Source organism: Spermophilus citellus (genome assembly GCF_964194105.1).
Source record: "Spermophilus citellus genome assembly, chromosome: 6".
NCBI lineage: Eukaryota > Metazoa > Chordata > Mammalia > Rodentia > Sciuridae > Spermophilus > Spermophilus citellus.
In genome coordinates, this window is record NC_138187.1 from 13205976 (window position 1) to 13229072 (window position 23097).

At 48.3% G+C, this 23097-nt stretch overlaps 1 long non-coding RNA gene across 1 annotated transcript; it reads right to left on the bottom strand.

The window, feature by feature from the left end:
• Positions 1–2469: 2469 nt before the first annotated feature.
• LOC308651450 lies at positions 2470–7039 on the bottom strand. Its single transcript, XR_014022556.1, has 3 exons — positions 6959–7039; positions 6709–6834; positions 2470–2696 (listed from the first exon to the last, which is right to left on the bottom strand). It is a non-coding gene; the product is annotated as an uncharacterized lncRNA (long non-coding RNA).
• Positions 7040–23097: the final 16058 nt, after the last annotated feature.

Below are 23097 nucleotides of genomic sequence, written 5' to 3' on the forward strand. Positions count from 1 at the left end.
GCCCACAGGCCATAGCTCACCCCTGACCTAGGGACTGGACATTGGTGGATAACTAATGGTGGGTAATTAGAATCTTCTCCAGGTAGGCATGGCCACGTGACCCCGCCTAACCTACGGGACATAAGGAGGTGTTAGCTGGAGATATTTCCTCCCTAATGAAAACTGAGTCCTGTGAGGAAAAGCAGCTCTGTCTCCAGCCTGCTTTGCTCTATGTCATGTGAGGCCCCAGTGCTTAGAGCTGTGGCGGCCATTCTATAACCAAGAGGCAAGGCCATTGCTGAACCGTGGAATTCACCCCCTGGGACATCCCACCTCCCAGCTCCTTGTCATGGGAGAGAAACCCTCGTGGTGTGAGTCACCTTACTTGCAGCCAAACACCTCCCCAACCTGCAGCCCATCTGTTCCCTTTCCCTTTCTGCAAGCTCCCGGCTCCTCTGGCCAGGCTTACTCAGGGACACTTGTCCTAAATGGCCCACAAAGGCCACAGTAAGTATGCCCTCTGTGCCAGGAATGTAGCTGCTGACAAAGGACTTTTCTTCACGCAGCGTCCCGATCCTTCCTTGATGGTTTAGGTGAGAATCACAGTCACCAGTCAACAGGCATCTGCTGCACGTCCCCTGCGTCACAGAGACTGGGATCCTTTCCCAGAACAAATCACCACCAAGGCGAGGGCCCCAACCCACACGACTGTGTTCTCTTAGGTTCTGGAGGCCAGAAGCCCAAAGTCCAGGTGTCAGCAGGACCACCTGTCCTCCAGAAGCTGCAGAGGAAGGCCCCCCTCACCTGGGCCAGCTCCCCGCGGCCGTCAGCATTCCTTAGCTTGGGGTGGCCTCCCTTCACACGACTGTCTCCTGGGTGTCTGCATCCCCGCTGTCACAGACACTCGCCACTGGATTTAGGACCCGCATACAGAGTCCAGGATGCTCCCATCTCAAGAGCCTTGACCTATCTCTGCAAAGACCCTCTTTCAGACGAGGCCAGGTTCATGATTCTGGGGGTGCAGGACACGGACACACGTTTTGAGGGGCCACCATTGAACACGCTGCAGAGACTCAAAGAAATCCGGTGACCTGCCCGATATATTGAACCTTGGATTCAGTGCTGTTACTCCCTGGAGCAAGAATCAAGGAAAGCACCTGTCCTTGGAATCAGGACACTTGGGCTCTCATCTCTGTCCCTTATTTGTGGCGTGACCTCCGCTTTTCTCCTCTGTGCAAACCAGGTGCCTTGGGGCCAACTTAGGCTGGCATGTATATTATATTCTGCCTGACTTGCCTGGTGTTTTTCTTTTCTTAAAATTGAACTAGTTTCCAGCATTAAAAAGCCCAGGAAATTCCATAAGGAAGGCCACATCTCCAAAATTTCACGAAAAAATAAATCTGTCAGGCTCTGCTGAACCCACAGCCCTGGTGGCCAGGGGAAGAGGAAGCATTGCTCATTTGGATTGGGAATAGCAGTCATGGGCCCCACAGGACCCTCCCAGTCTAGATTTATGGTTCTTGACTGGCCCTCAGACAGTTGATTCCTTAAATTTTGGCTTGGGCTGGGCATGGAGGTGCACACCTGTAATCCTAGCAACTCAGGAGGCTGAGGCAGGAAGATCGCAAGTTCAAGGCCAGACTTAGCAATGTAGGGAGGCCCTAAGCAATTCCTAAAAAAAAAAAAAAAAAAAAAAAAAAAAAGTCCCTAAATAAAAATAAAAAGGTCTGGGGATGTGGCTCAGTGGTGAAGCAGCCCTGGGGTCAATCCCCCGTGCCAAAAAAATAATAAATAAATAAATAAATAAATAAATAAATAAATAAATAAACGTTGGCTTGGATGATCTCAAAGGATGCAAGTGAAAACCACTAAAAGTTCTAGAAAAGTAGAGAAAAAAGCAGTGGCTGGATCTGAAGGAGGTGAGTGGGGAGGGAGGCTGTTCATGGGTTGTTTTGTGTTAAATGACATGAAGCCTGTCATTTTAGCCAATTTAAAGGTGTGACTCAGTGGCACTCAGCACATTTGCAACATGGTCAACCACTGCCCTTTACCTAGTTCCAGAACTTTTCTGTCACCCCAGAAGGAGGACTGGTACCCATTACGCAGTCACCCTGCATTCCCACCTCCTTCCCCAGAGCCTGGCAACCACAGTGTGTCTGTCTCTGTGGATCCCAGGGGACTGTTTTGTTGGAGGAGGTGCCCTCTCCAGAGCAAGAGCTGGTCTTATAAAGACAGAATTAAATGCCCCCTGCCAAATATCTCTAGCTGCTTCCCCTAAATCCTACCCTCTATCCCTAAGAAAAAGACATCCCGAGCTGAGAAGCAGCTCTACCCCCTCCCCTTCCCTCCCCTCCTCTCCACTCCCCTCCCCCTCCCCTCGCCCTCCCATCCCCCTCCCTCCTGTCCCTCTTTCCCTCTCTCTCTTTGGTACTGGAGATTGAACCCAGGGCCGCTTCAACACTGAATCACATCCCCAGCCCTTTTTATTATTTTATTTAGAGACAGGGTCTTGTTAATTGCCTAGGGCCTCGACAAGTTGCTGAGGCTGGCCTTGAACTTGCCATCCTCCTGCCTCAGCCTCCCAAGTCGCTGGGATGACAGCCAGCTGTTCTTAAACTGGAAGAAATTCTCCTGCTCTCTCTTTTTCCTTTTGTGGGGCTGCAACCAAGGGCTTCCCGCACACGCAGCACACACTCTACCAGAAGTGACATCCAGCCCTGAAAAGAGATTCCCAAACTGAAATCACGATAATTCTGAACATTGTAAAGAGGATTACAAAAAAAAAAAAAAAACAGATTCTATGCGTCTTCTAAAATATTTCTGTTTTTATGTTGTACGTTCCTGTGGAGGAATATTCTGCATTTTGGTGAGCACTTGCCAACAGGCTTAGGATTCTCCTTGGGCAGCGTGTTGATCTTCCCAGGCTCCTAGGAATTGTTTTCAGAAGTTAAATTTCCAAATGCCAGGCAGGGCCAGGAGCAACTTGATGGGGGTTGAAAATCCTGCCCCTCGAAGCAATGTGACTGTGGATGAGTGACTTCATTCCCCTGAACCTTGACTTTACCATTTTTAGAATGGGGCTAAGAATAGACCTACTCCAAGGGTGCTGAGAAGATTAAAAACACAAACATATTCAGCTGGAAACAGTGGCACATCCCCATAATCCCAACATCTCAGGAGGCTGAAGCAGGAGGATCACAAGTTAGAGGCCAGCCTTAGCAACTTAGCAAGACCCTGTCTCTAAATATAAAATATAAAAAAGGGCTGGGGATGTGGCTCAGTGGTTAAGCACCCCTAGGTTCAATCCCCAGAATGAAAGAAAAAAAAAATCACATGATGTGCTTAATATATTAAGCACCCTGTACATACACCCATTCCAGAACTATTCCCATTTCGTCTCCTTTTTACAAAATTTATTTTCATTTATTTATTTATTTATAGTTGTAGATGGAGAGATTACCTTTATTTTATTTGTTTATTTTTATGTGGTGCTGAGGATCGAACCCAGTGCCTCATGCATGCTAGGCAAGTGCTGTACCACTGAGCTAGATCTCAGCCCTATTTTTATTTTTTAAGTCATTATGTTAACTGTACAAATTTATGGGACACCATGTAATAATGTGATGTATACTACAGTGTGTAGTGCTCAAATCAAAATCAGCATAGTTCACCTCTCCATGTCCTTAAACATTTAAAAAATTTTTTTGATTAACCCATAGTTATTGTACATATTTATGGGATCTTGCAGTTTCTTTAAAAGCTTTTCCAGAGAGCCAGCCCACTGGTTCATGTCGTTAATGCCAGAGGCTCAGGAGGCTGAGGCAGGAGGATTGCGAGTTCAAAGCCAGCCTCAGCAAAAGCGAGGAGATAAGCAACTTAGTGAGACCCTGTCTCTAAATAAAATACAAAATAGGGCTGGGGATGGGGCTCAGTGGTCAAGTGCCCCAGAGTTCAATCCCCAGTACCAAAAATAAATAAAAGCTTTTTAGAGGTCTCAAGGGAGAAAAGCTCAGGTTTTGTCTTTTCAAGAAGATCATAATCCAAGTTATAAATTTCACTTGCCAGAAAATTCAAGAAAAACCCAACCTGACATTTACACTGGATTTTTGAAACACACTGGATTCATCAGCCCCTCAGCAAATGCGGCCGTGGCTTTTACCTCTTCATCTATTCAAATTTCCACCCCCTCAACCAAATGGCTCTGGCGGTCACTCACCCGCTCACCTCTGGATCTGGTCACACCTGCCCACCCCAGGCCTGACTCAGGACCCCTCCCTGGGCCTGCTGCTGGGGAAAGGCAGAATTCAGGCAGGCTCTGTGCAATGCTGGGCCAGTCTTTCTCCTTCTCTGCCCTTCTCCTTCTCATTGACAAAACAGTCATGTTGTGCCCTCTACTGGACCCTGGGGATTTTTCTCACTTTCCTAGGGGCTATCTTTGTACCCCAACAATCATCACAAAGTTTCCACAGGATGGGGCTCTATGTGCCATGTCACCCTGATCCCCTTTATGCCAGAGGTGAACCTCCACAGGTAGGGCAGGTTTGCATAGATTTGTGCTACTAAAGAGAGGGAGATTGCCCTCCTGAGGTTCTTTACTGGCTTCTATATTAGTTTTTTTGTTACTATAACAAAATACCCGAAGTCGGCTACTTTATAAAGAAAAAGGGGTTTATTTTGACTTTCAGCTCTGGAGGTGCAAGGTCTAAGGATCCTCACCTGGTGATGACCTTCTTGGTGGCAGAGTCTGAGGCAGCACAAGACATCACAGGGAGGAAGAGGGACCATGTTTTATGGCCTCTCTCCTACTTTTTTTTTTTTTTTTTTTTAGTGCTGGGAATCAACCCAGGGCTTTGCACTTGCTGGGCAAGTGCTGAGCTACTCCCAGCCTCCCCTCTTCCCCTTGCTGGCCCCCTTTTAAGAATTCTGATGCTGGGGACCGAACCCAGGGCACTTTACCACTGAGCCACGCCCCCCCCCAGTTCATTTTTCAAAAATGTTTTATTTTGAGACAGGGTCTCGCTAAGTTGCTGAGGCTGGTCTTGAACTTGCAATCCTCCTGCCTCAGCCTCCCTGAGTCAGGGGGATGGCAGGCCTGTGCCTGCCACACCCAGTTCGGTTCTCCTTTTTTTTTTTTTTTAATTTTTAATATTTATTTTTTAGTTCTTGGCGGACACCACATCTTTGTTGGTATGTGGTACTGAGGATCGAACCTGGGCCGCACACATGACAGGCGAGCGCACTACCGCTTGAGCCACATCCCCAGCCCACAGCTCTCCTTTTTAAAGTCCTAGGATTCCATCAGGTGGCTCCACCCTGATGACCGTATCTAACCCCAACCTCTGCCGGAGGCCTACCTCCGAACACCGCAGTTGGATGAAGCCTTTGCTCTCCATACCTCACAGGAGGCCCGGGGGACACTCAGTCCACATTCAGACCACAGTGGCTGGGTGTGAGCCTTGGCTGGGACCAGGGATTCATGTTCGGGTCATTCAGGCCAAAGCAGAAACAGGAGGCGGTTTCTTGTATACCCCAGGGAGCTCTGGGTCCCAAAGTAACAAGCTTCAAAACGTCAGCAACAGGGACAGGGCTTCAGACTTGGAAGACAGACACACCCAGAAACAACAAGTGTCCTGGGGGCACCGGGCAGCTCGCATCTCGTCGGGTGACTCGTCAGGTGACTTGAACAGGGTCACAGAGCTGGCCCTGGGACTCCATCCCAGGCACCAGCTGAGCCGGGCAGGAGACTCCTGTCACCTAGAATTTCTCCCTGCCCTTAGCCGGGACATCCTCAGGACAGAAGGGAACACCTTGTCTGTTGGCCCTTGTTCTACATGTCGTCTGCCCACTTCAGGGTTCCTTGTCAGTCCATCCCTGTTAGGATGGAAACCCCATGCGGACTGGGCCTTTTTCTTTTTAACGGAGGTGAAATTCAGATCATTGCAATTAGACATTTTAAAACAAACAATTCAGTGGCAACGAGGACATTCACAATATCGTGCATCCTGTACCTAGTTCCCTTGTCACGACCCCAAAGAAGACCCCCATACCTATTAAGTCAACCGGTCTTTATCCCCCCCCCCAACCCTGAAAACACTAATCTACTGTTTCTCCTCCCAAGCAGCTGGGAATACAGGTGCATGTCACAATAACAAGATAGCATGTTTTTGAGGTTTATTCACCTTGTATCATGCATCAATACTTCATTCCTTTTTACAGTTAATTAATACTCCCTTGTATGGATAGACCATTTTTTTTAAAACCTGTTCATGATTTGATGGACATTTGGGTTGATTCTACCTCTTGGTGATTGTGGATAGCATAGGTGTTTGTGTTTGTGTGCTTCTTTCCCCCAGTGGCTAGGACATGGAGTGGTGAGGACATGGAGTGGTGAGGACGTGGAGAACAAGGGCATGCCAGGTATAACTCACCTCTGTCCTCCTCCTTACATGGTAGCCACTAGTAAAAGGCTTCAAGATCTGAGACCACAAGAGTGAAGGATGCAGGCACCAAGCCACAGCAGAAATCAATTTGGAAGGAGGAGGGAGGAGGGAGGAGGGAGGATCGGCCCCAACAGGAGACAGGCTTTCCATTTTCTACCCTTTGTACTTGAAAAAGTGAATCATGACACTGCAGAAAGACAGACATATTTATATGCCCGGTTCTGCGAAAGGAGGTTATTTATCATCAGACAGCAAACATGGAGAGGCAAGGAGAGGTTGGGAGACTCACAGTCAATCAGAACTAGGTGGAGACGGTAGATCCTGCTCACTGGGGCGAGCTCCAGGGAGGAGGTCATTGAAATCCAATTGCTTCCCCCACAAAGGACTTCATTAAACTCCGGAAATTACCAGGAGCCTGTTGCAAAAAAAAAAGAAAAGAAAAAAAAGAAAAAGAAAAGAGATAGGGAAGGGAGTCATTTCTCTTTAATTGTTGATGCAATTTAGAAGAAATTAAATTGCAATTAAGTTCGTTTACTCACGAGGAGACGGGGTGTGAACACCCTGTGGGGAGACCCCATCAGCCTTTTGGAAAGAACAGGGCTTTTGGTTGGGGATGGTTCTCTGGGGACCGCCCAGTTCCGTAGCGAGTTTGGCGGCTTCGGCGCGCCCCCTGGTGGCCACACGTGGGAGGTTCGGCCACCGTCTCGGTTCCCCTAGAGGGGTGAGCGCAGCGGCTCCAGCGTGGATCCGCAAATTAATTCACTTTCAAACGGGAAGTGAGGGATCAGCGTAGGCCCCCGGGGGATGCAAGATTTGCCATGTAGGTGAACCGATTTTTAAAATTTTAATTATGAATTTAATTATAACTATGGTTACAATATCAAATCATTTTGAGATCATAAACTTCAAAAGTCATTTTCTCAGACCAGTTTTTCCATGACCTTACTCCCCGACCCTTAAAAAGCCCATAGATGGGACCCTATATTTCACATACTGTTTATCCCTTACCTTTCTCCTCAACCTCTCTCTCTCTCTCTCTCTCTCTCTCTCTCTCTCTCTTTCGGTGTTGGGGATGTGCTGAACTGCACCCCAAATCCAGCTTCTCTCTTCACAGGGTGTGTTGGGGAACTTCCCATCTAAGCACATGCAGATCTAGTTCATAGTTCCCATTTTCCAATGGCTGTGTCCACCCTGCATTTCATGGATGTACCATAAGTTTATTAATCAATCCCCTAATGATGGACATGGTGGTTGCTTCTTATTTATTTATTGTGGTACCGGGGTGCTCAGGGGTGCTTTACCACGGAGTTATGTCCCCAGCCACTTTAAAATTTATTTTATTTTGGAGATAGGGTCTAGCTAAGTTTCCTTGCCAAGGCTGGCCTTGAACTTGGCCTCTTCCTGCCTCCCCACCATCACCCCCCCCACCCCCGTCCCCAGTCGCTGGATTAGAGGCCTGTGACACAGCACCTGGTGCTTCCTTTTTTTATACAAAGTTAAACAGTGCAGAAGTGAACACCCTTATCGTCGTTATTTCTGCATGCCTGTGTGCAAGTTCCTGGCGGCGAAGTGGGTACATTTACTGCTGAAATGATGAAACTGAAGGGACTGTTGAGGACACAGCCTGTCCCCGCCCTCCCCCTTTTTTTCATAACCATTCACCGAGCGCCCCCTAGTGGTTGGGATGGGAGACGAGGATACCGAGACCCGTTAGCCAGGGCCCCCACCCTAGGGAGTCCAGGCATCCTGGGGCAGGGAAACCCTTTAGGAATCAACTGGGTGTAAAAAAATAGTCTACGTAAGTGGGAGAACAGAGTGGCTTGTAGGGACGCTGAGAAATATATGATGGGGCCTGGCGCAGTGGCACACGCCTGTAATCCCTGGATTTGGGAGGCTGAGGCAGGGGGATTGCAAGTTCAAGGCCAGCCTCCGCAACATAGTGAAACACTGTCTAAAAATTAAAAAAGGACTGGGGATGTGGCTCAGTGATTAAGTGCCCCTGGGTTCAATCCCTGGTGCAAACAAAACCAAAAAAAACAACCCCGGGGGTGGGGGTGGGGAGAGAGGAGATAGAGACGTGGAGCTTGGGAGAAATCAGAAATGCATGTCAGAGGAGGCAGCGAGACTTAGGTGTCAGAAGAACTTCCCAGGTAAGTGGGTAACACCCTTTGCACATGCCCAGAGCTGGGACTCACCTGAAGTCCCTACCTCCATGTGTTGAAGTGATGGGAAGATGAATTGGATTACCGGTGGGGCCAGGTAACCAGGGACCTTGTCAATCATTCCTGGGAACTTGGGTCTCACCTCACACTGCTAGGTTTTCAAGTAAGATCTAGGAACCACTTATTTTAGAATCCTTTCTGCAAGGACCCTTCCTGGTCTACTGGAGCATACCTTCTGGAGTCTGGTCCTTGGACTCTGCATTTTGAAAAATCAAGCTCCCTGGGCCATGTGTATTCACTGAGATCTGATGATTCTGCTGCTAGCGATTGTACATGCATCATTTTTCAAACAAATGATTTGTTACCAGGAGCCAAAGTTTATTTTCATCATTAGCAAGGAAATCATCCAGAAGCAAAAATGTCTGGTTCTAAGAGCGGTTGAGAGACAGAATTGATAGATCAGCCAGGAAGAGAATGCAAAAACAAGATTACGACCCAGGCACAGTGGCCTGTGTCTGGAGTCCCAACGACTTGGGGGCCTGAGGTGGGAAGATCCCTTGAGCCTGGGCAAAACAATGAGACTCCATTGAGAGAGAGAGAGAGAGAGAGAGAGAGAGAGAGAGAGAGAACAGATAAATTTAAGTTCCTACAAGATGCAAACCAAACAATGATATTTGGGGTTAACTTTGTCATTGGGCTATAAAATTATAGTTTGTCACACTCTTACAGGATGTCAAGAGGCTGCCTTTGATTAGCTGTAAATTATTAATCGGAACCTGTGACCCAAAAGCTGAATTCTCCTAGGAAGTAGATAAGGGTCAAACCGACATTTAGTAAATGCGTCCACCCAGGGATGGGGTAACCTTTCCCAGGGCCAGAGAGTAACTTACGTGTCAGTCGAATGTCTCCGTGAAGATTGCTCAGCTCTGCTCTTGGCATGGATCAGCCACAGACTCTACGCACAGCAGGCACGGGGCTCACAAAAGCAAGCAGCAGGATAAATGTGCCTGCAGCCGTAGTTTCTTCACCCCTGTTAGTGTTTACGTTCCACACTGTGCCCCAAAGCACTGGGCCACTGTCCTGGGTGGCTTCTCTCTCTCTCTTGAGCCAGCTCATCTGTGCTACTAAAGCACAAACTCCAGTGGTCAGTCCTGAGCCTGTGGGAGGGACCAGGTTGAGAGGTCATGCTGAGCTCCTGGGATTGAATTCCCAGGAGCCTGAGTCACCTCTAACCCACGCCTCTCCACACCCACGGACAGTCCTGTCCAAGAGCAGCCGAGTCGGGTCCTTCAGCATGCTAACCTAGAGAGGCCTCTGTTCTTGTGGGAATATGCCCATCGGTGGGACCGCGGGATGTTTTTATTCTCTTTGCGATACGTGATCATAAAATACCCAGGGATAATTTTAGACCGATTTGGGTTGCGTTTCCCTCTCAGAACTGCAGGAGTGGCAGGGTCACCAGCTCAGCTGGGTTTGATGAGACTGGCACCAACTGGGAACCTGAATTTGGCATGACTGGTGATCCGGGGGCCCTTGATTCGTAGTCCCAGAGCCAGGGGACCAGGGAAACACAAACAGGGACGTTGGCAAAGGCCTAACCCTGCAGGAGACAAGTCAGACGTTGTCTTGGGGACGGGCGGAGTCAAGCTCCCTGGTGGCTCTTGGCTGGAGGCCTCAGTTTCTTGCCACACAGACATATTTCCATATAGTCACTTTTGTGTCCTCATAACTCAGTGGCTGACTTTTCCCCGAGTGATTCAAGAGACAGCAAGGAGAAGCCACAAGGTCTCTCATGACCTAGGTGTGGGAGTCACGTGTGGCCATGTCTCCAACACCCCATAGGCCAATGGTCCCGTTCTACGCAGGAAGGGACTGCAGAGGACAGGAAGAGCAGAGGAGGACCCCACAGTTACATTTCAGGGGAGCAGCGGAGTGTGGCAGGAAGACAGCACATCTGTGGGCAGATGTGGCAGGAACTAAGAATGGAATAATAGTTGAGGTTGTGAGGGTCCCCGTGCGCCTGGGACAGGAGTTTTAACTGGGGAGAAACAAATGGTACCAGTACAGGAGAGTGGCATGACCCGCTGGCACTGGGTTAGCCTCCTTGCTGGTAATCCCTCCAGAAGACGGAAAGAGAGGAGAGGGACTGGAGGCAGGAGGCCCATTTGGGGACTGTTATAATAATCCAACGGAGAAAGAGTGAGATGGTTAGGAGAGCGGTGTAACAAAGAGACCTCCGAAGAAGACATTGATTTCCTTCTCTCCCAGCAGCCCATGTTGGTGGTGCAGGGCTGAAATTATGTCCTGAGAGAACTGGGGGCTCAGGCTCCTTCTGTCCTTCTCATTTTATCCAATCAAACATGAGTTCCATTTTGTGATCCAAGATGGCGGCTCTAGCATTCATTCCAGCCAGGTAAAAGAGGACCGTGCTAGTAAAGGGCACCCTCCTGGTACTACTCAGAAACCACACACACACCACTTCTGCTCACATTTCCTGGAGGGAAGCCCAATTCGTATGACCAGGTGAACCCCCACAAGGGGCTAGATTGTGGAGAGCCATGTGCCCAACCAAAATTCAGGAAGGAGGAAGGTGATATTGGTTCTTAGGAACTGGTAGCCCTCGCGGATCGGCAGTGGCAATGGAGACTGAGATGAGACACGGGAATCTAGGGTTCACTCGGATGGAGGGAGGCATAAAGGATTTGGAGACTGAGGAAGAGACACAAGCATTTCAGGGGACAGTGTGGCTCTTAACTTATTAGGGTTGCAGAAGACACTGGTGCCCCAGGAGCACAAGAGGGTGGGACACATCATCCCCCCAGTTACTGATAAGTGCCTCTCCTTGTCCAGCCACGGGGAACTCCCCATAATACTTCTCGCTGGCCCACTCATTTGAGCTGCTCTCCACCTCCAAAGGAATTACCAGCTGCTGTGGACTTAGGAAGTAAAAACTAATTTTGGTGTCAGCAGGAGCAGAACCCGAATCTCCAAGCAAATCAGCTGCTTCAGCCTCCACACAAGTACAAGGGGCTTCAGGGTCAAAGAGAAAATCTTTTAGTCTTATCAGTCCCAAAGTTATCTCTGGATGTACAGCTCAACTCTGCTATGGAGCTAAAAATAACTATTCTCTCCTGCCCCCCCCCCCCCAAATTCTGCAAATTCTGTGTTTGCTTTCTCCTCCACCTGGGACATTTTTCCTCCAGGTCGCTGCTCAAATGTTACCTTATCAGTGACAAGTGGTGACATCCTTATGTAAACCAAAAGCCCACCCCACCCTGCCTGGGGTTGCCAACCTCTCTATCACTTATCACCAGTTGAGAGATGATATATTTAATGGTCAAATCGTTCATTACAGCCCCTCACTCTCTCAATAGATCCCAAGCCCCACGAGAGCCGTGTCTTGTGTATTTTGGTCCCTGCTGTATCCCCACAGCCCAGAGCCCTGGGATGCCATGACATCTACTTGGAGGTGGTTGTCAGCCAGGGCTGGGAGCTTCTGGGAAAAAGGACCCTTCGAAGAAGCTGCTGGTGACAATTTGTCCAGAATCAACTTTCTGGAAGGCAGATTGACTTGATTCATTTTTCTATACGTTTATCCTAAGCATAGAATCAGCAGGGCAGACAAATATTTGATCAGAGGTCTGCAAACTTGTTCTGTAAACAGCCAGCTTGTAAATATTTGAGGATTTGTGGGACATAAGGTCTTTGTCCCACAAGTACACAGCTCAGCCTCAGAAGCTGCCGTAGCCAATGTGTACACAATGCACGTGGCTGGATTCCAATAAAACTTTATTTACAAAAACAGGTGGCAGGCTCGAGTGGACCCAGCCACAGTTTTGCTGACTCAGATTTAGAATGAAACTCTACCAAAAGATAACATATATAGCATATTGCTCAAAATATAAGTGCTTAATGGTTTCCAAGTGGACAATTCAAAGAAAAAAATTTTTTTTTTGTTACTATGGATTGAACCCAAGAGCACTTTACCACTGAGCTACATCCCAGCCCTTTTTATGTTTTATTTTGAGACAAGGTCTCTCTAAGTCTCACTAAGTCCCTAAGTTATTGAGGCTGGCCTCAAATTTGACATCCTCCTGCCTCAGCCTCCCAAGCCACTGTGATTATGGGCATGCACCACCACCTGGCTCAGAAAAGAATTTATGGTTTTATGGATGGCTGAACCTGGAGGAACCCTTCAAAGATAAGACTCTCAATATATGTGCTCAGTAAGTGTCTCTTGGTCTGTTTCCAAAAGACCAGGGAAAGACTGTGATTGGTTCATTTCCAGTCACATGACTACATCTTGGCCCAATTACCATAAAGTACTGTGGTTTGGCTCAGATTTTCTTTCTTTTTTTTTTTTTTAGGTTTTTTTTTTTTATTGTTGGTCGTTCAAAACATTACATAGTTCTTAATATATCATATTTCACAGTTTGATTCAAGTGGGTTATGAACTCCCATTTTTACCCCATATACAGATTGCTGTATCACATCAGTTACACTTCCATTGATTTACATATTGCCATTCTAGTGTCTGATGTATTCTGCTGTCTATCCTATTCTCTACTATCCCCCCTCCCCTCCCCTCCCCTCCCCTCCCCTCCCCTCCCCATTTCTCTCTCTACCCCTTGGCTCAGATTTTCTCTGTGCTTGCCTGGCCACCAGGAGGAGCGTGGTAGGAGCTGGCCACTGCACGTGTTATTGTAAGCTCAGCCACTGCTTCGTGGCTCTTTTCCCTGAGTGTCCACATGTGGCAGATGGTGAAAATGGGAGGTGGGTCCCTGCCCTGGTGCAGCTTCAAGTCTAATGATCTTTGGGAGCAATTTCCAGACTTTGGTACAGAATATGATAGAGAAAATTCCCACATATGTTTGCTGGAGATCACCTGGTATCATGGCCCTGTGTTCCAAGGGGAGCTGAACAGCACAGTTACTTGGAGCCCTTATGGTCTCTGTAATGCTGTGATTTGCAGTGGTAGAGGTGGGTACCTGGCTTAAGGGACTGTGTTTTTGAAGATTTGGGGTCTTATATCCCTTGATTTTTAATGGACCTGTTTACTCATTATTTATTTATTTTTCTTTTCAATTGACACATAATAATCCTATATGTTTAGGGGTACAGTGTGATAATTCCATTCCTTACTTTTCCTCCTATATAGCCCAATTCTCTGCCTTGTATACTCTTTATTACTTTTCCCTCCTCCTCCCTTCCTCAAAATACTCTACAACTTTCTTCAATTATAACTTGCTACCCTGATGATTTCCACTCACTGTTTTTTTTTTTCTTTCTTTTCTCAGATTCTCCTCTTAGTGAATTTAAAATCTAATTCAACTTGCAGAGTTCCCTGTAAAAACCCTTCCAAAACCAATCTAATGTTCACATTGGTCTGTGCGTGTAGGTTGTTGGGTGTTGGTGGAAAATAATTCAGATTCCCTGGGTCCTGGGACAGGCTCACAGATGCAAATCTCTGGGGGTGGGGATCTTGGTTAAAGGATATTCTAACACAATTCTTATAGGTGATCTGATGAATAGGTAGGTTCAGGAATTATCTGTCGTGGTTGAATTTATTACCCTTTTAAATTTGCATTAATTACACGTAGATGAATGTCTGTCTCCTCTACCAGATCCTGAGGCTTATGGACTGTGTCCAGCACATACTGTGTTCTATGTATTAATTGAAGAAATGGACGAAAACCTAAAGGGGTCGTCATATGGTGATGCGGTTCCCACAAATAGCCAGCAGGTGGCGCAAGAAGCTCGGTCACAGCGGAGAACGACACCTGCGTCCAGGTTACCTTGGGCTTATATTTTTCAAACACGATTTTTAAGAAAATCCCACACATTTATGGAACGACTTCTTCTTACAGCACATTAAACACCCTACTAAGGATCCTTTTTAAAATTAATTAAAAATGGACGTATGAAATGAATTTCCTGATAAGAATGTTTTTCTTTCCCCTTAAAAAAAAAAAAAATCTCTATTATTTTCCAAGAGCTCTTGGTGTCCAAACACACACATGGTATTTATTTACTTACATTTTTTGTGTTGCTGGGGGTGGAACGCAGGGCCTTGCGCATGCACTCTACCACTGAGCTACATCCCCAGCCCTGAAACATACATAGTTTGCGATCACTTTCCTGGGCCACTCTTCTGAAAGAGGACCCTTCCAAAAAGTCAGCTTTGGAAGTGCCTCTCTAGGTATGAGAGGGTCCCCAGACAGGGATCCTAAAGTTCTGCATCTTGATCTGGATGGTGGTTACACAGGTGTGTTCAGATTTTGAAAATGGAACCCAGTGTGGTGGTGCGCACCTATAGTCCCAAGTACTCTGGAGGCTGAGGCCAGGAATTCGAGGCCAGAAAGAGTAGCATAGTGAGACCCAGTCTCAGAAAGGACAAAAAAGTGAAGATGGTGAATTTTTTTTTTTTAATCACAAATTTATTATCTCATAGGTCTGTAGGTCAGAAGTCCAAAATGGAAGTCGTTGGGCTAACATCAAGGTGTGGGCAGGGCTGTGCTTCCATCACCCGGGGAGATTCGGGTCCCTGGCTGTTTGAGTCGTTGGCAGCATTCAGTTCTTTGCAGTCCCAGGTTTCTTGCCGGCTGTCAGCTGAGGGCTATTCCCAGCTTCTAGAAGCTTCCTCCATGTTCAAAGCGGGGAAGGGCAGGAGCTTCCTTCTCATGTGGCGTCTCCTGGTCCACTCTTCTACCTCCCTCTTTTATTATTAAGGACTAGTGTGATTAGATTGGGCCCAATTAGAAAATCCAGAATAATCTCCCCATTTGGAAATTGTGGACCTCAATCCAGTCGTCAAAGTTCCTTTTTTATTACAGATTCTGGGGAGTCAGGAGGTGGACATCTTTGGGATGCCATGATTCTGCCCACCCTGAGCCTCTTCCTTCTCCCTCCAGATTTCTGTTGTTGATCTCCACGTGACGGCAGGAGAGGAGAGAACCCACAGACCCACAGATGCCCATACGGATTCTAATCGCAACACGAGGACTCACATTTATTGTATATTGTGTGTCAGAAGCATTTCAAAGCCCGTCACAGGCCCCTGTTTATAAAACCCTCCTGGGGGGTAAATGTTATTCGGTGGCGAAGGAAACACTCTGTTTAATGTCACACCTCTGTGAATGAATGATGGATTTGTTAGAAATTTGGGATTGAAATTCATACATTCTGCATGTTTAACCAATTAGGTAAACTGACTTTTTAATAAATGTGGAATACAGGTGATGAAATATTGCTAGAAGATGAGACATATATTTAAAAGAAATAACGAGCTCAAGAATTTTGGACCACGAGACATATTTCACCATCAAAGACCCTGGGGGGGGGGTGGTGGTTCCTGCGCACATCCAACTCTGAGAAGTGCGGACCTCGCCTCTCCCTCCGCACAATGCAGCCGGTCCTACATTCCCGCCTCATCCTGGTTCCATCTTTGCAAACCCGCCTTCGGTGTTGGGGCCTCATTCTCTGAAAGCTGGCCTTCTCCAGCAACCCCGGCTCAAGTTGTTTGCAGTTTTGCTTAGTCTAAATGAAAATTTGCTTTTGTATAAATTCCACACTGCAGGTCTAGTTTTGACTTTTGGCTCAATCCAAAATCCACCTGCTGCTTCTTAGGCCTAATCGCTCTTTGGTATTTACAGACTTTGTGCCCTTTTCTCCAGCCTGAACAAACCCCGAGCTACAATCACTCTTTATATTCATTTATTCACCCACTTAATCTATCTATCTATCTATCTATATTTTTTTTTTTCTGGTTCTGTTATAATCAGACACTAGACTGGATCAATCTGAAAAAAAAAAAAAGTGTGTGATACTGGAGGTGGAACCTAGGGCCTCACATGTGCTAGGCCAGACCTCTATCACTGGGATATATTCCCAGCTCTGTTTTATTTTATTTTATTTTTGGAACTGGAGATTGAACTCAGGGGCACTGGACCACTGAGCCCCATCCCCAGCCCTATTTTGTATTTTATTTAGAGACAGGGTCTCACTGAGTTGCTTAGCGCCTTGCATTTGCGGAGGCTGGCTTTGAACTCGAGATCCTCCTGCCTCAGCCTCCCCAGCCGCTGTGATCACAGGCAAACGCCGCCGCACCCGGCTTCCCCAGATCTTTGTAAATTTCATTTTGAGACGGAGTCTTGCCAAGTTTCTAAGACTGGCCTCTGTCTTGTGCTCCCTTGGCTGGGATGGCGGGTACGCACCAGTGAGCCTGGCTTCCAAATTAATTGGACACACCGTTCAAGTGGGTTTATTTGATGTTTCGTTCTGGTTAATCGAGTGTCCCCGAGTTCTGGGAGCCATTTGGGCAGATTACCCAACTTGGAAGGGGGGTTTCCTTGTGGGAACCCCCGATGTGGCAGCAAGGTCCCACAGAAGCGCCGGTGTCCTGAGCACCCGGTCCTCGCTATTGGGGTTTGGAGGGACTGAATTCTCTAATCTGGCATCTGATGCCAGCTCCTGGGGGTGGAGTTGAATCCTGGGGACACCCTGTGGGTGTGGGGGAGGGGGAGAGGCGGTCGTTGCTGTAGAAGCCCCGGTGATCGCCCTCAGAAGTGTCAGGAGTGAACCCAGGTCACAAATACCAAGAACTGGGAGATACTGCATCCAAGTGCCTGGGGGGTGGGGGGCGACCGAAATAGGCTGTCCCTCTGCCTAGGCAGGGGATTAGTGCCGGTCCTCCTCCCCATCCCCCACCCCCAGGTGCTCAAGTTCTTTACATAAAATGGTGGCGTATTTTCATATCACCTCTGGGATTACTTGTAATACCCAGGACAATGTAGATCCTGGGTTCATAGTGGTACTCCTGAATTATTTAGCAACAAACTAGAAGAAAGAGATCTGCGCCTGCTCAGTGCAGAGGCGATGTTTCTTTCCAAGTCTGGTGAGTCAGGCTTGGCTGGATCTGCAGATGTGGAACCGGAAGATCAGGGGGTGACTGCGTGCCTTTGAAAGGGGGACTTTGGGGGCCACTCAGCACCAGCCCGCTGCACTTGCTAAGGAGCCCGGGTGCGATTCCATACAGTCTTCAGATTCTTTCCAAGATGAGTCAGAGATGTGAATTTTCTGATTTTCAGATGTGAGATACTATGCGGGTCGGGGTTATCAAGTGCTAAAGATCCTCTCTGGCTCACTGAGGTAGAAAGAGAGTTTCTGGGAACCGTGGTACATATACACAGTGGCCCCCAGGGGGCCTTTTGGAGATGGAGCCCAGCGGGAGGGAAAAACCTGAAGTGGAAAGTTGGGCCCGTTTCTTCTCTTTGTAGTGAACACCTGGAGAGGGTCGTATTTTCTCTGTCCATGGGGGCTCGTTTTCTCTGGCAGATTTTTTTTTCCCCGATTCTGTTTGGTGATTAAATGACATTTGGCCAGGCGCGGTAGCACATGCCTGTCACCCCAGCAGCTCTGGAGGCTGAGGCAGAAGGATCAAGAGTTCAAAGCCAGCCTCAGCAAAAGGGAGGCCCTAAACAACTCAGTGAGACCCTGTCTCTAAATAAAATATAGTTCAGTGCCCCTGAGTTCAGTCCCTGGTACCCCCCCCCCCGCCCCCTAAAAAAATAATGACATTCAAATGAAACAGAAGAACTATTCCATACAGATGTCAAAAGACGGAGTCCAGCAGGAAGTTTAGGACAGGACTGTCACTGGGCTTCCCTTCACCACCACCAGCCCAGGAGACAAGCCACGTGTTTGTTACTGCACATGCCCTTGACCAGGACGGGGGACCCTGGCCCTTCCTCTTCCTCTCTTTCTCTCCAGGGTGAGATGAGCAGTTGAGCTCCCCCAGGGCTCACGGTCATCCGAGTCACCAGGCCCCAAAACAAGGGCCCAAGAAGCAACCACCGACCGGAATCTCCAAAACCATGATCCAAAATGAACCCTTTCCTCTTTCGAAGTTGATTATCTCAGGCGCATGGGTGGAGAGACCATGCTTCTCTCCAGATCTTCCCCAGGCAGATAAAAAAGGGACACGGTTTTTCTCTTCAATTCCTTTTTAATGTCAATTTCCTGAAAAACCTTCTCTAAATGATCTGATTATATTGCTTTAATCCTTCCAATTTGTAATGGAATCAGGGGATCACAGAGGGATGTGGCAAGTTCCTCCTGGTCTCCAAGCAAAATTAGATTCAGATGGTGCAGGAAAGATCAGAGACCGTGCACATGGAGAAGTATTTTTACATTACCCTTTTTGAATGAAGGACAGAAAGTGTTTTATAGACAGTGAGCCTGGCCTCTGGTCTCGATGTTACTGGCCTCTATGGTTTCACCTTGTGATTTCCTCTGGATAAATCATAGCAAAATCATTTCAAGAATAGATCTGAGATGTTTCTAGAGGGTTCCTCCAACGGCCTCAGTGGTGCTGGATGGGGCTGTCCCCCGCCCTGTCCTTGGCCGGTGGCCTTGGACCTGGACAGAGCTGAGCTGTCTGGGCTGGGTTTCACGCTGATTCTGCTGCCCCACATTGGCCCAACAGCGGGCTGTGGAAACGGCTCTCGTCACCCAGGGGACAGTTCCGCTTGTTCAAATGTCACTGTGGGGCCAGCGATATTCTTTGAACAAAATAATAATATTAAATCCACAGATCACTCAATATCAGTCCCAAACAGTCCAGAACGCTAGGACAGACCAAGGAATGTGTAGGAGACCTTTTTTTTTTTTTTTTTTTAAAAGTATGGTCAAATGCACATAGTGAAAAAAATTCACCTGTTTTTACTAAACTGCCACTTTATATTTTTAAATGGTTAATTTTATACGATGGGAATTTTACCTCAATTTAAAAAAAAAAAACCTTAAAGATTCACCATCTTAACCATTGTAAAGTGCCACTCGGTGGCGTTGGGGACACCAAGGTGTAAGCTGTGTCTCCAGCCCCTGGTCCCCACTGATCTGCTTTCTGTCTGTCTGCATTTGCTTATTCTGGAAATCTTATATTCATGAGGTCCTGTGATATAACATGGGCATGCACATGTCCCTGTAGTATGGTGGGGTGGTCCAGCTGGGTCATGTGGTGGTTCCGAGCCTGTCTTTTGAGGAACCTCCACACTGATTTCCATAGTGGTTGTAATAAGTGACACTCCCGCCCACAGTATGCAAGTGTTCCTCTTCCCCCACGTCCCCTCCAGCATTTAGTATTGCTTGTATTCTTTTTTTTGGGGGGGGATACCTGGGATTGAACTTGGCCCCAGTCCTATTTTGTATTTTATTTAGACACAGGGTCTCACTGAGTTGCTTAACACCTCACTAAGTTGCTGAGGCTGGCTTTTTTGAACTAGAGATCCTCCTGCCTCAGCCTCCCTAGTGGCTGGGATGACAGACGTGTGCCACCACACCTGGCTATTGCTTGTATTCTTGAGGGCTGGCATAATCATTTCTTGAGCTGGGTGTGGTGATGCACACTTGGAGTCCCTATTACTCAGGAGGCTGAGGCAGGGGGATTTTTGGAGCTCAGGTGTTAAAACTGGAACCCTGTCTCAAAAAAAAAAAAAAGCCCAAACAAACAAATAAAACAAACTCCCCCCAAGAACAACACAGAAAAACGCCTCTTTTTTTTTTTTTCTGGCATTTCCTTTGGTTTAGTAGAGCATTAGGACTCTTTTGGTTGCTATGTTAGTCACTTTCTGTGACTATGACAAAATACCTGAAAGTAACAACTTAAAGGAGGAAAGGTTTATTTTGGCTGGTGGTTTCAGTCTGTGGTTGGTTTTGTCCTAAGGTAAACAGTGCATCCTGGCTGGGAAGGTGAGGTGGAGCAAGCTGTCACATGGTAGCCGACAGAAAAAAGAGGAGGGGCTGGCATTCTGTTCAAGATCATGTCGCCAATGACCTTGAGACCTCTACTCAGACCTAAAAGTGTCCACTATCTCCCAAGAGCACCACAGCCTGAGGGTCAAGCCTTTCACATATGGGCCTTGGGTGATATTTAAGATGTCAACGATAGAAAACCAACTTAAACCAGGTTAAATGAGAAAAGCCAGCTTCAGAGGGACTTCAGGTATGGTTCGATCTGGATTTTAGCTCTTTCTCTGAAATGAGTTTAAAAAACACGAATACTTAGTGGGCACTGGTGTCCTTAACCTGTGTTCTAACTAACTTGAATATGGGTATTATTAGTATCTCTTATTTTAGAGATGAAGGCTATAAAGTTAATTGACAAATCTCAAAGACTGAATAGCTTTGACCCAAGACAGGACACACACATACACACACACACACACTTCCTTCTTGGCCAGTTCTGACAGCTCAAGGCTGGACCATGATACGTGGGCACCTGGACAGGCACTGATGTGGTTGGTACCTGTTGATTCTGGTGGTCAGGGTGAAAAACCTTCCCGGTTGTGACCTTGAGCAAGTGCTGCAGCTCTGAGTTCCTGTTTCCTCATCTGTAAAGTGGACAGAATGGACAGCAGCTACCTCCCTGGTGGCAGTGGAGACCACGTGGTCCCTGTGCGTGGTGGGAGCCGGGAAGCCTCACTTGTTGCAGGAGCGCAGGGCCTGGCCTGTGCCGGGCAGGTGCTCTGCGCCCAGCCTGCGTCTTTATGCAGGAGGACAACTGGGTTCTCCTCTTGGCTCCGTTTCCAGGGATGCTTAGGGGCCTCCCCGGGATTGGCACCCATTGCTCCACGCCTCTGTCCAGCTGGGGGGGGGCCTCCAAGCCGCATCGGGATCTTACCAGGATCCTATCGTGTCTCCGACTGGGCTGTCCTGGGCCAGGCAGGGGGTCCTGGTCCCTTGCTGGCTTGTGCCACTGTCTGCAGGGCTCTTAGCTGGGGAGACAGAAACCGAATCCTTCCCAACGATGCTGGGAAATCAGTTCAGCACTGTCTGCCCGTGTGAGGTGACTCAGAGGCAGCCAGCCCAGCAGGACTCCTGGGCTCTGGGGTTTGGTCCAGGTTGATGTTGTCTTGCATGCAAAGCAGGAGGTGAGAGCTGGGGGACTGGGAGGCAGGGCAGAGGAGGACCTTCTGTTTGCTTCTAGCTGTCCTAGGCCAGCAAGGTCCTCAGTGCTTACCACAGTGGCAGATTAGAGAGGGCTCTCAAGAGGGTCAGCAGGGTGCAGAGGAAAGTCAGGGGTTGGCTGGATAATGTGGATGGGTATCCTGTCCTGGTTATTTACTGTGTGACCTTCGGTAAGTAGCTTAACTTCTCTGAGTCCCCATTTCCTCATCATTCAAGTGGGGATAATATCAACAACTGAGTTTGCTACGAGGAAGAGTGAGATGGTGCATGTAACATACTCAGCTTAACGTCATGGGCTCTCTGTAAACAGGAGCGATGAATGAGATTGGGCGGTACGCTTACCCCCCACCACCTCTTCTCTTTTCCTAAGACATCCTCGTCTCTCAAACTCCTCAAAAGTACTGTGTAAAAAGCACTCATCAAGTGTTCAGAGGAGGAAAGGATTGGCAGGCACTGTGTGTGGGGGGGATCATGAACGTGCATATGTGTCAGAGAGACAGAGACACAGAGATGGGAGGACAGAGACACACTGACACACAGAGTCGTCTCTCAGGACCCACTGGGACTTGGTTCCAGGACCCCCCCCCCCCCCCACTGGTACCAAGACCCTCCGATGTTCAAGTCCCTTATACAAAATGCCGTAGTATTTGCATATTAACCTCCACACACCCTCCCCTACTTCCTCACCTCTCCCGAGGACTTCCAGGAACGAAGACAATGTAACAGTTGTTGCACGTGTTTCTTAGGGAAGGGCGGGAGCCACCTGTCCAGGCTCAGCATGAGGCACCTCACAGCCCAGCCACACAGTGCCTGATCCACGGGTGGCTGAATCCCTGGGTACGGAACTCAAGACCCAGATGGCTGACATGGACAGAGAGACACAAAGACCCAGCAGGGAGCCCATACAGAGGGGGAGAGAAACAGAGCAGGGAGACCTGAACCCGGCACTGCCACCCTTCGCTGTGTGGCCACAGTTTTTGATCCTGTGGTGCCTCTGCTTACTAATCCACGCCACCTGGACAGCCGCAGGCCCTCCCTTCCCTCGCGGGAAACCAGCGCCTCTAGGCAGTTAATGAGTGACCCACAGCAGATGCTCAGGCCCCGAGACCAGCGCCCCCTGGTAACACACCCTGTACTGCCCAGACCTTGCGGGGGATGGCGCCTGAGCCAGCGCCCCTCTGCCCCCACATTTGTTAGAAGGCAAAGGTGAAAGGGTCTGCAAACATGATTAAGGCTCCTAATTAGCCAATTTTAATTTAAGCAAAAAGAAGGTTATCCTGGGTGGACCTGAATCAATTCCATGAAATCTTGAACTCTGGGTCAGAGGGTCAAGAAAGCGTCACTGATGCGCTCCAGACGGCACTGAAGAAGCCAGCTTCCACCTGTGTGTGTGTCGGGGGCCGTGGCAGGAACAGTGGGTGGCCATCCAAAGCGGAGGGCCTGGTCTTACAGCTCTGTCAACAACCCAGCACGGATGAGACCACGGCCCCTGCTGCCCCTTCGTATCAGAGATCCTGACAGCTCAGCTGAGCCTGGACTTCTGACCCAGA